Below are 13,872 nucleotides of genomic sequence, written 5' to 3'. Positions count from 1 at the left end.
CCCACCTCGAAACCCACCCAATGTTATCTCAAACCAACCCTCCCTGTGTGTGGTGGTGTTCATGACAAGAAACAACAAGGTAAAAACAAAGAATAATGTATAAAACAATCCTCCACAAAGATCTCACATGATGCTTTGAATACTTGCTCACCCCGCCACCACTGCACAGCCAGTTGCTGATGTACAATTTTAGCTACTTTCAGTCTGAATGTTTCTTGAATATTTCTGGGTAGACACACAAGCAATTAGGTGCTTCTTTTGGGTTTGGGTTTTTTCTTGCCACAACAGACTATGGGGAAAACAGGACTTGTGAGCACTGCTGATGTTTCATAGAGGGGAGTTTATTTCCCTTGTCAAAGGGACAATTCACAGGACACTAAAATCTGTTGCAAAAATGTGCATGTTTTTGCATATTAACCAGGTCATTCAGGCATATAGGCTAAAGTTAGCTTTTGTATTTTAACCACTTAAAACAAATGACTTAGTAAGGGACCCTGTCAAGGGGTTGAAATATAATGTACAAGAAGCCCTGTAGTACTCCCCCTGCTATTTAGACAGACCCATTCTGCTTCCTTCTGGCATCTTCAAAATGTTTTCAGAAGAACTTGGAACCACCAGGTTATTACACACAAATTTGTTGATTTGACCTACTTAAAAACAAAAGCACCAGAAAGCTCCTCATTCCATTTTCCTCATTAACATCTAAAAAGCCTTCCTGTATCTCAGTAAAACAACACTAATGCTCAAAAGAGGGGACTTTTTTCATCATTTAATCACAACGGCACAAAACTTTAGAGGAAGGAGACTGCAATGGGGATCCTGAGCCATATTTAGATTTATGCCAAGAGAGGACTTGTGGCAGATAACCTGAATCCCACATTTAATGCAGTGTGACAATGACCTGTAGTACCTCTTTCATCAGCTCTACCCTTTAACCTTCAGTTAAAGGTTGTGTGAGGTTGGTTACCCTGTGTAATTTAACCCAGCTATCACACCTGGCTTAGGGAGGGAAGCCGGCTTGGGAAGAAAAATCCCCTTTGGTTAAGCATAAGGAGGTCACCACCAAGATGGTCAAAGGAGGACACTGAGCTGCAGGCTGGCATCAAGGCTCAGGAGCCTCCTGACACAGTGCTTTGCTGCATACAGCATCAGGATTGGCAAATCAAGTTTCATTTTGTTCCAAAATTTCAGAATAGAGTGGGTGATTTCTTTCTTCTTACTCAGTCTGCCCAGAGAAGCTGTGTGGAAGTTTGAAAAACCAGGCTGGACAGGGCTTGGAGCAATCCAGTCTAGAGGAAGATGTCCTTGCAGAGGACAGAGGATTGGGACTGGAGGATCTTTAAGATCCCATCCGACCCAAACCACTTTGGGATTCTGTGCTGTGGGAAACCAGCTGTGAAAGAAAGAGGCAACACAAGAAGAAGTAACAGTGCCAGGCAGAGAATTGCAAGTGCTGAGCTAACCCTGTGCCAGGGGAAGGATGTTTCTTGCAGGCCAGCTTGCTTTGGACATTTTTGCCATGCTGAGCTCCAGGCTCCTGAACAGGTGGAGCAGGTTCCCCACGCTTTTGGCAAACCCCAAGCAGCATGATTAATGTATCCTTTGAGGATGGGCTGGCTAATTAAAAGGATCTGGAGGTAGGGTGCAGTATTTCAGGTATTCTTCAGCTGGGTTTTCCCTCTACTTAATGCTTCCTTCTCCTTCCAGTAGCTTAGGCTCTGACAAATAAAGGCCACATCCTCACCCCAAACACTCACTATCCTTCAGCCCTCACCTTCTCACTTTCTTCCTCCTTACTCCTGCTCTGTTCCTCAAAACTTGTAAAATATTAAGCTTGTGAAGGCCAAACCTTTGTTTTTCATTACACTGCTTTTTAGCTGATTTGCATTTTCAAGACAGATTTTTATACCAAAAAATTTGTATTTAAAATTATGTTTTAATTTATATTTACATCTAATGCCTAAGCACAAACATGCCCTTGTTCCCAAATGTCCTCCCTTCTGTCTGCTTTGCAAAGTGACAGCACAAAGCTCTCAGGGCAAATCCAAACCCCCTTCTATCTGAAAAGTACTCCTCTCCAAAATCCTAGAAGGCGAACACATGAACTCAGCAAGGATAAATAATAACCAGTGGAGAGAAAATGCCTGTCCTACAGCAATGCTAAACAGAAATTTATAGGTCACAACCTTGCAGAAGCAGGCCTGGTAACATCTAATTAGCAGTCCTGCTGAGCAATTGCATCTCATAACAGTAAACCCAACCAGACCAGGGGGAAAGAGAGAGGATATTTTTCTAGAAATACAATAATTATAATATTTTGAAGAGATTTGCTTTATGTTGCTGTTTTGTGGGGATCCCCTCCCCAGTAGGAATAATCAACCCACACAAATGATTTAATGAGTTATTACTGAAGTACATTTCACTCCTATTGGGAAAAAGCTTAGAACGGCAGCATAGATTTTTATTAATTATTTTATTTTTAAACTGAAATGCTAAGAATTCTGTTTGCTGCCAGAAGATGGGTGGAGAAGCCAAGGAAAGTTCACATACCCAGGAGACTATTAACTAGAACCAACTTGGACAATACGTTTAAGAAGCATTTCCTTCCAGCTACTGTAGAGAGCTGTCCTCAACATGCCTTTACTTAAGCAGCCAATTTTCCACCACTGAGTACAATGAGATTTCAAAACACACATGAAATCAGAGTATAAACAGACACAAACATCCCACTTAGTGACATAACAAAAGAAAATCCGGGGCAAAAACCTTGAGCTTCTCTATGTTGTGTCCTTCATAAAACATCTTAGCATTTTACACAAACTCTGCTCCTCTTTTTTCTTCTTTTTTTTTTTTTTTTTTTTTTGTGTGACAGTATTAGCACAAAATACCTGGCTTAGCTGCCTAAGCAATGGTGTTCCTGAACAACAAATTATTTTTGGAGGTAGAGGGACAAATCTCACCCAATATGGAACTGGAGGAATGGAGTTCCAGAAGAAGCAAGCAGCTGACAAAGCAGGAATGAGGCAGCAGCAGCAGGGCCAGCAGGAAGGAGTGGTGAACTGGGCAGAGCTGGTCCCTGCCAGCAGCACAAAGCAAGAACGTTTAAAATACGTATGAAGATCATGTCACAGACAGCAGGAATGGCAAACAGATGAGAGGCAGCACCAAGGAGAGAAAGACTAAGGAACAACTCCCTTTTTTCAAGAGTTTTTAGTTTGCCAGAGACAGATGGTGCTGCTTCCACATGGTTAGAGCTGCATGGTACCCTATCCCCCAACCCCTGATGGATGCCAAGCTTATTTTTGTAAATCTCTGGTGATAAAAACCATCTATGGCATCTTGCTCATTTCCCCCTCACTACTTTGCCAAAACCTTCAAGCTCTGTTTTCCTTGCCACATCTACAGACCAGTACTATTTGTCCTGCTCTCAGTGACTAATGATGATGGTGCACATCCCTTGTCTTTGCAAAAGCCTTTTTTAACAAGAGCCCAAGAACTGAAAATCGTATCTCAGTACCTGGGACCACTTTTATTAGCCCTGAAGCATTCAGGCATGATGATGAAAAGAAAGAAAAAAAAATCTATTTTTTTCCCCCCCCAAACTCTCATGTGATTAAAATCCATTAAAATGCAAACAGACATGAATTTTATTTTATCCATCAGTGACCACACTTCACTGTCCCTGGGCTATGGCTGTCTCTTTGTGAATTCTCTGCACGTAAGAGCAGCCAAGCTCTAGGTTTAGGAGCAATCAATCTAGCAAACCTCACTAAATATATATGTGTGTGTATGTTTTATAATGATTTCCATTTTTCACGTTGATTTACATTGATCATTGGAAAGTACATTCAGCTTCATGTTTGCTTAGCTCTGAATAAACAAAGTGAAGGCTGTTGGGTATCCAAAGACAAATGAGACATTACAGATGTAGACAAAACCTATCATCACCCTGAAAGCATTTCTCTTTGAAATTATATAGCCATGCAGAAGTTATTCAGAGTGGAGATTGCTGTATGTGTTTTTAATTCAGGCTGGGCCTGTTGGGGGAGGGAGGAAGTCTGATGAGCCTCTCTGCTGTCACTTTTTCCCTTCTGCATACCTGATAATTCAGAAATGTCTGACTCTAAGGATGTTTTTTTTTTTTTTTTTCCCCTTGCATTCCCTAGCTTCCACTCCTCAGGATAGGTCTCCTTAGGTCCATATGTCTCAGTGCATTTACAACACACCCACCTGGGTTTTTACCATTAAAATTACAAAAAGCACATCAACATCCATTTGAACATGCAATTCCACATCAAGCACAACCATGCAAATCCAGCACAGTTAGTGCCCCAGCTGGCTTCATGCCACACAGGAGTATTTCTTTCTCATCTGCAGACCTTGTCCCCTTTTGCAGATAAAAATCCCGTTTCGGGGCTGTGTTGGAAATTCTAGTTTCCACAGTAACAGTAGGAAGGTGTCAGAAGCCTGGGTACATATGCTGCACAGCACAGCCAGGCTCCTGGATTTTGTGGCTGCTGGCTCTACAAGATGCTACATATGCACCCAATAAATTGTTTTGGTTCCTGTGCAAACAGAAATTTTTCAATTAGTACGTTTGAACCATTCATGTCTTTTGTCAAAGTAACTCAAAACTCCTGCTCCACACGTGTCATTTCTCCCTAGAAAAAATAACAATGCATTTTACAATTATATTTAAAGGCCTTCACTTCTGTTTATAGGCATGAAGCATCAGCAGAAAGCTCAAAAGAAACTCCACAATGAAGAAAGGAAAATAGATTTCCTGGAAAGAAGTCTTCCCCTTTTACAGTACACCCAAGCAGGAACTAAGGAACAGCCATTATAACGAGCTCCTTGGGCAGGTTTTGTGGCAGGCTCCTCCCTGCTGCTGTGGGAACAGCAGCTGAAAACACCTTGCTAGCACAGCTAAAGCAGTGAACACAGCAGCCACATGTCACTGTGAGGAGGGGGACAACATCATTAGCAGACCCCACAGCAGTCCCAGCTCCCCAGCCCTAGCCTGTGTTCACCAGCACTCGTGTCTAGGAGGACACCAGCCAGATTTTGGGCTTTTCAGAATTTGTCTCTGCACGGCCAAGATGCAGAAAACTTTGCAGCACCTTTTCCTGGTGTGTTGCTTGCTCTTTCCTTAGTACTAATCATACAGACTGATTGTGCTGAAGTACCAGGGTGACTGACCCAGACATTTTCTTGACATTATGTAGTAACAGTAAAAGATACAAAAAAGACATATAAAAGACAAACATACCTCTTGATACCCAACCCCACAAAGGCAAAAGGGCCTCACCTGCCCCCCTGCCAGGGTACTCTATACTTTCCTAGATGCCCTGTGCTGGTCAACCAGCTCTTCTGGGCTGAAAGGCATTTACCAACACAGGTCAGCCCTAACACTGTCTTACCATAAAGAAGAACCAAATTATCACATGACAGTTGCATATGCAAGCAGGAGTGGAAGTCATGGTTGGAAATAATGAAAACCAACAGCAAGACAATGATTTGTCTCTGCCACAAAAGACTGAACACTTATCCCTTTCCTCCCCACTTGTTTTCAAAACTTCATCGCAATTAAGTCTCAGTATCACTTAAGTACTATCTCAATAAAGGAATAGGTTATCATACAAGACATCAGTGGCTTGAACCACACTCATTTTATCAGCTACAGGAGGGCTCACAGGAAACCTACAAATAAACCACAGTGCAGCCAGAATCCTCCCCTTGCTGAGCACCACACGCTCAGCCAGCCCAGCCTGCAAAAGCAGCACCACGGTACATCAGGCATGCAAGGATTCAGTGCTTCACAAAGCTGGCAGAGGAAGTGGTTACTGAGAGAGGCTATTTATACAGGACACAGCCAAAATACCCCATCAGTAATGATAAAAAAAGCACTGCGTGAGTGGAGATAACTGAAGGCAACTGGGAGCTGTTTGGCTTTGTGTGTTCACCTTCTTCCCTTCACAGGCAATTCTCTCAGTGGCACTGACTGGATCTGTGCTGCCAACAAAGCCTCTTCTTGTGTACAAAAGCAGCCAGAACTAATAGGAGAGAGAAGGTAGATGGAGACACACTGCAAGAGTTTGGAGTTTGGCAGATTTTTTTGTAGCACTGTGTCAAAACCTGCCAAACCTGCCTGCCAAAGTGTCTGTCACTAAATGACTAGTAGACGAAAATTGCTTTTAGGAGTATCTAGACCAAAAGGGCTACCATTTTTTCTATGAAAATAGATTGTAAATTCATAGGTGTAAGTAGAAGAAAATCAGCAGCAACTCATCTTGGGATGAGTGAGATGCAGCTAAAACTCTGACCATACTATCATCACAGAAATATATGATAATCTCAGAGGATTTTACTTGGGCACAGTCAGAATATGGGATATGCAAAAGCTCTTCAATACCTAAACAACATGCAAAAGCATCTGAAGTTAGACATAAAATGAGTAAGCAAGTCTGCTTACAACTTGCCGTTGGACTTGACAGAGCACTTTCTTGCACCTTTTGGAAAGAGGAATTTGTCTTTGGCAAGGGAGGGCAAAAAGAATCAGAGATCTTTGCACAATAAACAAATCTCAAGAACTAGAATTCAAACCTCAAAAACCTCACGTAATTCTGATCCCCTAAGTCTCAAAGCTATAGACATCAATGTGTGGTGACAGCTGACACAAATAAATGCATTTTACTGCAGCAGTAGGTTTGCTCACTCCTGTTCTCACACATCACTGTCACTCATCTGGCTCCTCTCTGCAGCAGTTTCCAGACAAGTGGTTTTTCACAGTACCACAGAATCCCAGAATGGCTTGGATTGAAAGGGACCTTAAAGATCATTGGGCAGGGACACCTTTGACTAGACCAGGTTGCTCCAAGCCTTGCTTGATCTGGCCATGGATGCTTCAAGGGATGAGGCAGCCATAGCTTCTCTGGGCACCCTGTGCCAGAGCCTCACCACCCTCACAGGGAAGAATCTCTTCTGAATATGGAAACAAACCCCCCCTCCCTCTTTCAGTTTAAAACCTTAACCTCATATCCTATCACTTGTTACTAAATTCCCATGTTTTGAGAAAGATCTTCTATACCAAATGCACAGATTAAAATGACCAGCTTACTCCCCACAAGGCAAAGACTGGGAATGCCTACTCTCTAAAACAGGAGCTTTTTTAAGAAGCTATTTTGGTAATTTTTTTCTATCACCTTCTCTGTAGGAAATATTTTTTAACTTCATTTGAAGAAGCGGTCCTGTAACTTGTAAAAAGCTCTCTCGCCCACAGAAGACCAGATGTCGAGCTTCAGCTTTCCTCAGAGTAAGAGCAAAACCACTCAGGAGACAGTTGGTTTTGATGCTAACATGTCAAGAGTTTCATGCATTAGTCTATTGTTTACGTAAACAGCTTCCTTTAAACAAGTGATGTTTTACAGGATTATGAAGTATTTATTTCAGAAGAGTCTAAAGAGTCTCTTGAGTAACTACCACAGAGAAAGTATCACCACAGCAAGCATAAGGCTAAATGATAATAAAAGTTAATTAGTTAAAGCAAGCAGTCAAGTAACTGTATAGCAAAGTAATGGGATAAATAAGTGCACAGAGATAATATTGCACATGTTTACTTCTAAAATGCCATTGCTTTGAGTCCTAAATCACATACTGTTAGCACTGCAAATCTGCACCATTCGTTATTTGGAAAAAAACCAAAGGCCTAAAACCCAAATACTTTCCTCTGGGTTTGTTATTTTAAGGAAAAAAGGGTCAATGTGCCTCAGAAGCGCTCGTTTTGTAAGCACGCAGGCAATTTTCATCTCGCGCCAAGTTCCATTAGGGGCAGCGTTTGTGGAAATGCAAACCAGGGAGCTTTGCCTGAAGAAAATTTTACCATGGCAGAAGTTACCCTCTCACTACAGGCCCCAAATGTATGTGTGTCAAGAAGAGTTAAGGCTCCCATTTCCAGTGTCAAATAAGCTTAGCAGGAACTGAGCCACTGGGTACACTTCCCTTTTCTGTACCCTCTGGCAGCTGCGATTTGGGCCTGTCTTTAAGAGGAACACAGAATTTTGAGAAGAGTCTAACACAGTTTCTTTCACACTTCCCAAGCCTCAAGGGGATTGGCAAGGACCAGTCTGGGCCCCTCCTGGGCTGTGGGGCAGGTGTTGACATCCCACAGCCAGCCCTGGGCTGTGAGCATCTCCCACTGCCCTCCAGGACATCCTTCCCCATTGGGTCTCACAGTCAAAGTTTCTTTTTCTGGAGACTCCACAGCTGGAACACAGAGCTTTGTCAAAGACTCCAAATCTGCCTGCTCCAGATACAGCTTCTCCTTTGGAAAGCAAACACTGTTTTTCCTCCTCCAGCCACCTCTTTTCGACCTTGTCTGGCCTGTTATCAAAGGAAAAGCTTCTCCCACCAAAACCCCAGAGTTTTTTTTCACCAGGAGCCCTTTCTCCTAATCTCCACACTTCCACTCTTTGGCTGCCTCTAAGAAAGCTGCATTTCTTCAAACCCCTCTCTCCCTGCTAAGAAAACACAGGAGACAAGACGTCTCCAGGACACGATTACCCTCTCCTCAGATAATTCCCACGCAATAATTTCTCATGATCAAGGTAATCACAGATAATTTTCCTGCATGCACCAGCTGTCAGACGGCTCTGCACAAGCAGCATAAAGTACAACTCCCCGACAGTCCCACGGATACCAACAACAAAAATGGCAAAAAGGAACATAACACCCTGCCAGTCACTTACTATGATTTCATGAGTCAGAAAACAGCTCTTACAAATATAAACATCCTCATTCATCCCACTGAATGTGAATTTTTGGATTCTGACAAAGTGGTCTGGGGATTAAATACATGAAAGTCACCAGTGAACACTGAAATGACTGCAACTACTTGCATAGAGATACTGTCCATTAAGTGGAATTAAAATCAGATAAGCATAATTTTATTGGCTTCAGCTATTACAGCTAATTATCTTGTGTAGTGTTCATAAATATTCAGCTGCATAGTATTAGCCTATAGCCCACATTAAACGTTACAATGCTTGGGATGAACCAGGCAGAAGGAAGTAGTGGGGAGGGATGTTTAAGTGATGCTTAAAGCTGTCAAATGCCAGAAATGTTTCCTGTGCATCCCCAGATCCCTGTAAGTTCAAATATACTATGTTAACATCTGCTACCACGAGACCACACTACAGTTTAAAAAAGAGAGAGAAACTGGGCAGCAATGTGCTATTTTCATATTTATAACTACACAAAACTACAGCTTCATACAATGAGGGATTTTGTACAAGCAGCTTGAATCTGCTCTGATAATTAAAGGTGAAGGATTTTGAACACTAAGACTACACCTTTCCACAACAACATCAGGTTTCACAGCACAAGGCATTTGCACAGCACTTAAGGGAACACATGAATAAGCTCAATTGTGTAAAACTTCCCTAATAAAAACCTGACCAAAAATAAACTACTTAAGAGCAAAAGAGATTTGGGAGTGGAGGAACATGAGTCAGTAGAAGGGCTTCTAAAATCAGCAAGTGGTTTTAAAAACATGAATACAGAAAAGCTGCTCCAATGAGTAATAAAGACTAAATTCCTACTCAGGAAGAAACAGCTTTGTATTTTGGGAATTGCTGAAAGAAACTAAACAGGGAACTGCCTTGGTTTTGAGTTGCAAATGGGAAAATACAAATCTCTAGATAAGCTTATATGGAAATATGTATGAAATGTAATTTAATAAACCTACAGTATAAAGATCTTTAAGAGGGCATAGAGTTCAAATTACTTTAATGAATTATAAAAAAAACCTAAGCACTTCTGGAAAAGCAAGGATATAAAATATCCTCTTATTCAAGGCACAAAAAATCCTCTATAAAATTAATGAAAGCTTGACATTAAAATTAAAAGACTGAAGAAACACATCTTTATCCAGGTGACAAAAGAGAAGGAAGGAATTCTGAAGAACTATCTTTATAAAAACATTAACAAGAGAGCAATTGTGAAAACCAAACACACACTAAGTAAAAGAAACCAGTGTTTACCCTCACCCCCTCAAACCAAACCAGAGATACCCAAGGAAGATATAGGTAAGGCATTTTACTGAAGGATTATTTTGTCATCAGTCTACAATTAAACACACACCACCCTGAGATCCAGATAAGCAACAGTGAAATAAATGTTATCTGAGAACTCCCTCACAAACCCATTCTCAAGAGCGTGAAACGGTCACTGGTATTGCTCAGAAATAATAAGAACAGGTGCAGCTGCTCACCCCCAACCCTGGATCCAAAGCTTTGTCTGCATAGCTCCTTCCTTATCTTCTTTCTGCCCATATCATGGTATGTTCTCAATATATCATGTTCTCTGACAAAGTTGTTACTTTATGAGAACAACACTTCTCCTTCCTCAAGCTAACATATTTACTAGAAATTAATATGTTCTTAGATTTCTTAAGTAGTAAATAATAATAATAACAACAATAATAGTGAGTATAAGACCTTTTACCTTCAGGATTTGCACATGCCAGTGGAAATGCTGGTTCCAAATGCTTGGCTCTAGGAGTGGTTAGAAATCAGCAGATATGCACCAAAAGCACCTCATTCACACCCAAACCCAGCCCATGCTGCTCCTGAGAAGACTCACGCAGCACACCAGGAAAGAGCTCTGCTATTCCTGCTGACTGGCCACTCCATCTGTGCCCCTCTCCCTAAAGCCACGCTGCAGGGGCATGCAGAAAGCCTGCCATGCACTTTGGGGAGGCTCTGCATGAAGCCAAGGCTCTGGGCAGAGCCAAAAGAGGATGCAGCTCTCCTGGGGTTCAGCATCCTTTCATCGCCTAAGAGGACGAGTGAGACCATCCAGAAGGGATTTGCAGAGCCAAGAACTGATGAAACAGTGTCTGAACATGCTTCCTAGACTGTGAGACCAACTGGAAAATATTTATCCAGATCTTGTTTTTTCTTTTCTTTTTAAATCCCACTTCCCTCTTCAAGCTGTCATAAAAACAACTGGTCCTCTTTTGGGAGTTAAGCATTTCCTGAAGAAGGGAACCATTCTGCCATTCTGGCACAAAGATGAAGCAAAACACAAGAGGCCAGGCAAGCATTAGAAGGAAGACAAATTTTTTAAAAAGTTGATAATCTCCAAGTATTTCAGAGGAAAGTGGAAATACTTTTAATTGAGTGAGGCTGTGGAAGTGGAGGACTTGGCTTTGTGGACAGAAGAGAGACGGAACGTGCACCCCTGTGTTCTCCTGGTTCAAGTCCAAAGTGTGCCTCTCCCACTGTGTATTTCACAACACAGAAAAGGTCTCTTGGGCTTCAGTCATTGTGACAAGAATTTCTGTCCAAACAGACATTTCCTGGGGCACTTTTGATCAAGCTTTTCAGTGTAAAACTGTTTGCATATTTTGGAGAAACCTCATGTCTCACACCATCCTGTGGTTAGAGTGCCTGAGCACTTTTACCACAGATCTCAGCTGCATGAGAATTACCAAGTTCTGCTTCTTGAGGAGAGGAAAACATCAATTTTCTTGGATTTTTCCTTGAGCCGTAAACAGGACTATAGGCATGGAAAGACACCCTCTGCCCATCCAAACACTAAAGCAGTCAGAGGACAACTGAGTGATTCCCACTGAATTAAACTCATGTGGAAGAACACAAGATTTGATCCCTTCTGAGCATCTAGATTGTGGCTGAAGAACATGACAGATGTACATTTCTCTCATCCCTTTAATCTTCAAGTCAGCTCCCTCAGACCTCAGCTCTAAACCCCAGAAGCTCACAAGTTTTACCACTGTTTTAGCAGGTCTCAGCCTGCAGTCTTGCACAGGGCAGGAGCCTCTGCCCAGCAGCTCCAGCTAATTATGGCACAGGCAGCACTTCTTTAAGGAAAAATAAAACCAGTGGAGAGCAATTAGTTGTCCTCTGACTGCATATCCCACACAGCTGTACCTCTTACAGGGTGAACTAGTTCTGTTAAACACAAGCTGTCATCTACCTGAGGGATCAGAGATAGAATGTCTGTGATGGCAAAGAGTGTAAAGAAGCCCCATGGAGGTGTTTGTCCATCCCACCAAAAGCTCTGTTTTCCTGTGAAGTGGCCCAAGCAGGACCTGGCAGTTGAAAGTGATTTTATGGGTGACTTCATCAAATTTATTTCCCCAAACATCTTCTCAGCTATAATTTTCTCCCTCAAGAGAGTTTGACTTTTAATCTATAGACCCATTGTTTTTCTCTCAGTTCCTGAATTGTGACTCCCTTTGTAAAACCAGTTTTGGCAGGCTCAGACAGAGGTTTGGCCCACCCAAAAAAGAACCAAAAGGCTCTGTCACTGTCCCATAACTGGCATGAAGTATTTACCAAGTGGTGCCTTCTCTCAAATAATCATTTTCCTTTGTTTACTTTACATGCTACTAAAAAGCAAAACATCCCAATAACACAGAGACTGGCAATATTTGTGAATTATGAGAGAACCACTTGGTATCAAAGGGCACCAGAACAGAGGAAAAAAAAAAAGAATGCTCAGCCCTTCACAAACTGTGGCATTTTGATCCAAATGCTCATATCACATCAAATACCTTCCCAGAGGGTCTCAACAACAGTGAGAGTCTGTAGTAGAGACCTTTGTTCCTAATCTGAATAAACACAGAGGAAAGAAAAAACCCAACCAACTTCTTAATTAGAAGGCTTCTACAGAAAAGAAAAAGAAGAAAAGTAGTTATGTTACTTTCTTTTTCCTCTCCATGTGTTCCACACAATTCATTAAGCATAATTTAGCCAAATTTCTATTGAAAAAAGTCTTGGAAAAATTCAATTGACTGTAAATAAATAGGCTTGGAGAGATATAATCCTTCTCAGTTATTTCTTCTTTTTGGTCATTTGTTTTTGTTTTAAAGCAATGTGACAGCTTCCAATAGCAAGCACAAGCCTGTCAGGGACATTTCACAGTGACTGAAAGACGGAACACCTCTATAGATATAGTATATACTTCTTTCACTACTACTACCCAGTTTTTTGGAATATTGGTGACTTGTTCAGCAGCCTCAACTGTATCCAGATGTTACCAGGTTTTTAATATGATAATCTGGAGGACTCTGAAAAGTGCTGAGGTTTTGGGGAGAAGGAAGGTTTATTTTTGGTTTTATTACAAATTTAAACTTTGTGGATTCTTTTCCAGGCATCATCAGTTACTGGGTTCAAGCTGGGTAGCCCATGAGAAAGTCTCAGAAAAGCCTGAGAAAAAAGGCAAGCTTATCCTCTTTACCCCTCATTTTTTCCCTCCCTGCCTTAAGAGTGTTGTTATCAGCAGGGTAGATTTAAATGAAATCTCAGACTGGCATCTTGCTGACCTCAATCCCAGCTGGCTAAACCCTTGCACCATGCTTGTCCTTGGCATCTACCAGAGAGCAGACACCAATCCAGCTGCTTGATTACGAAACGGAGAATCTGGTATGAGGAACTAGATCCATTCCACTGTCTGGAACTCTGTTTAAAAGACAGCTTAATTTCTCTCTCTCCCTGGTACTTCATTGACAGGAGCAGGCTTGATATCTCAATCAGGGCAGGACAACACCACAGAGGATACTGTGCCTGCAGGACTGTGTATACCACACACTTGAGAAGGAAATACTACTGCTATCACCAGGTGATGCTTCTTTTAAAGGGATCTCTAAGTCTTAAAGCACACACCAAAATATCTCATACCACTTCCTTATCAGGAAAGGACCTTTTTTTCAGTTGCTTTTTACAAGATAGAACATCAGAGCATCACTGTCACATTAATAAAAACAAGTTACAGAACAGTTTAAACAACTGTCGTGTCCCTCGCTACACTCACCTGTTACACAAACAGAACAAAACAAAAGTGAGCTCATTA

General features: G+C 41.7%; 1 protein-coding gene across 19 annotated transcripts in view; it reads right to left on the bottom strand.

Annotated features, from left to right (window-relative positions):
- RASAL2 (RAS protein activator like 2) overlaps positions 1 to 13,872 on the bottom strand; it is a 163,047-nt gene that overhangs the window by 91,222 nt on the left and 57,953 nt on the right. The window contains exon 1 of one of the 19 annotated variants that reach the window (XM_085586678.1): positions 10,501 to 13,852. The exons of the other annotated variants lie outside the window; for them this stretch is intronic. The gene's annotated coding sequence lies outside the window, so the exon portion shown is untranslated. Of the gene's footprint in view, positions 1 to 10,500; positions 13,853 to 13,872 lie in introns of those variants that run through there. 19 annotated transcript variants of the gene reach the window in all.

The sequence above is a fragment of the Lonchura striata genome, chromosome 8 (assembly GCF_050655825.1).
Source record: "Lonchura striata isolate lonStrDom1 chromosome 8, ASM5065582v1, whole genome shotgun sequence".
NCBI lineage: Eukaryota > Metazoa > Chordata > Aves > Passeriformes > Estrildidae > Lonchura > Lonchura striata.
Note: the sequence above shows the minus strand (reverse complement) of the source record. Positions and strands in the feature narration are given on the sequence as shown.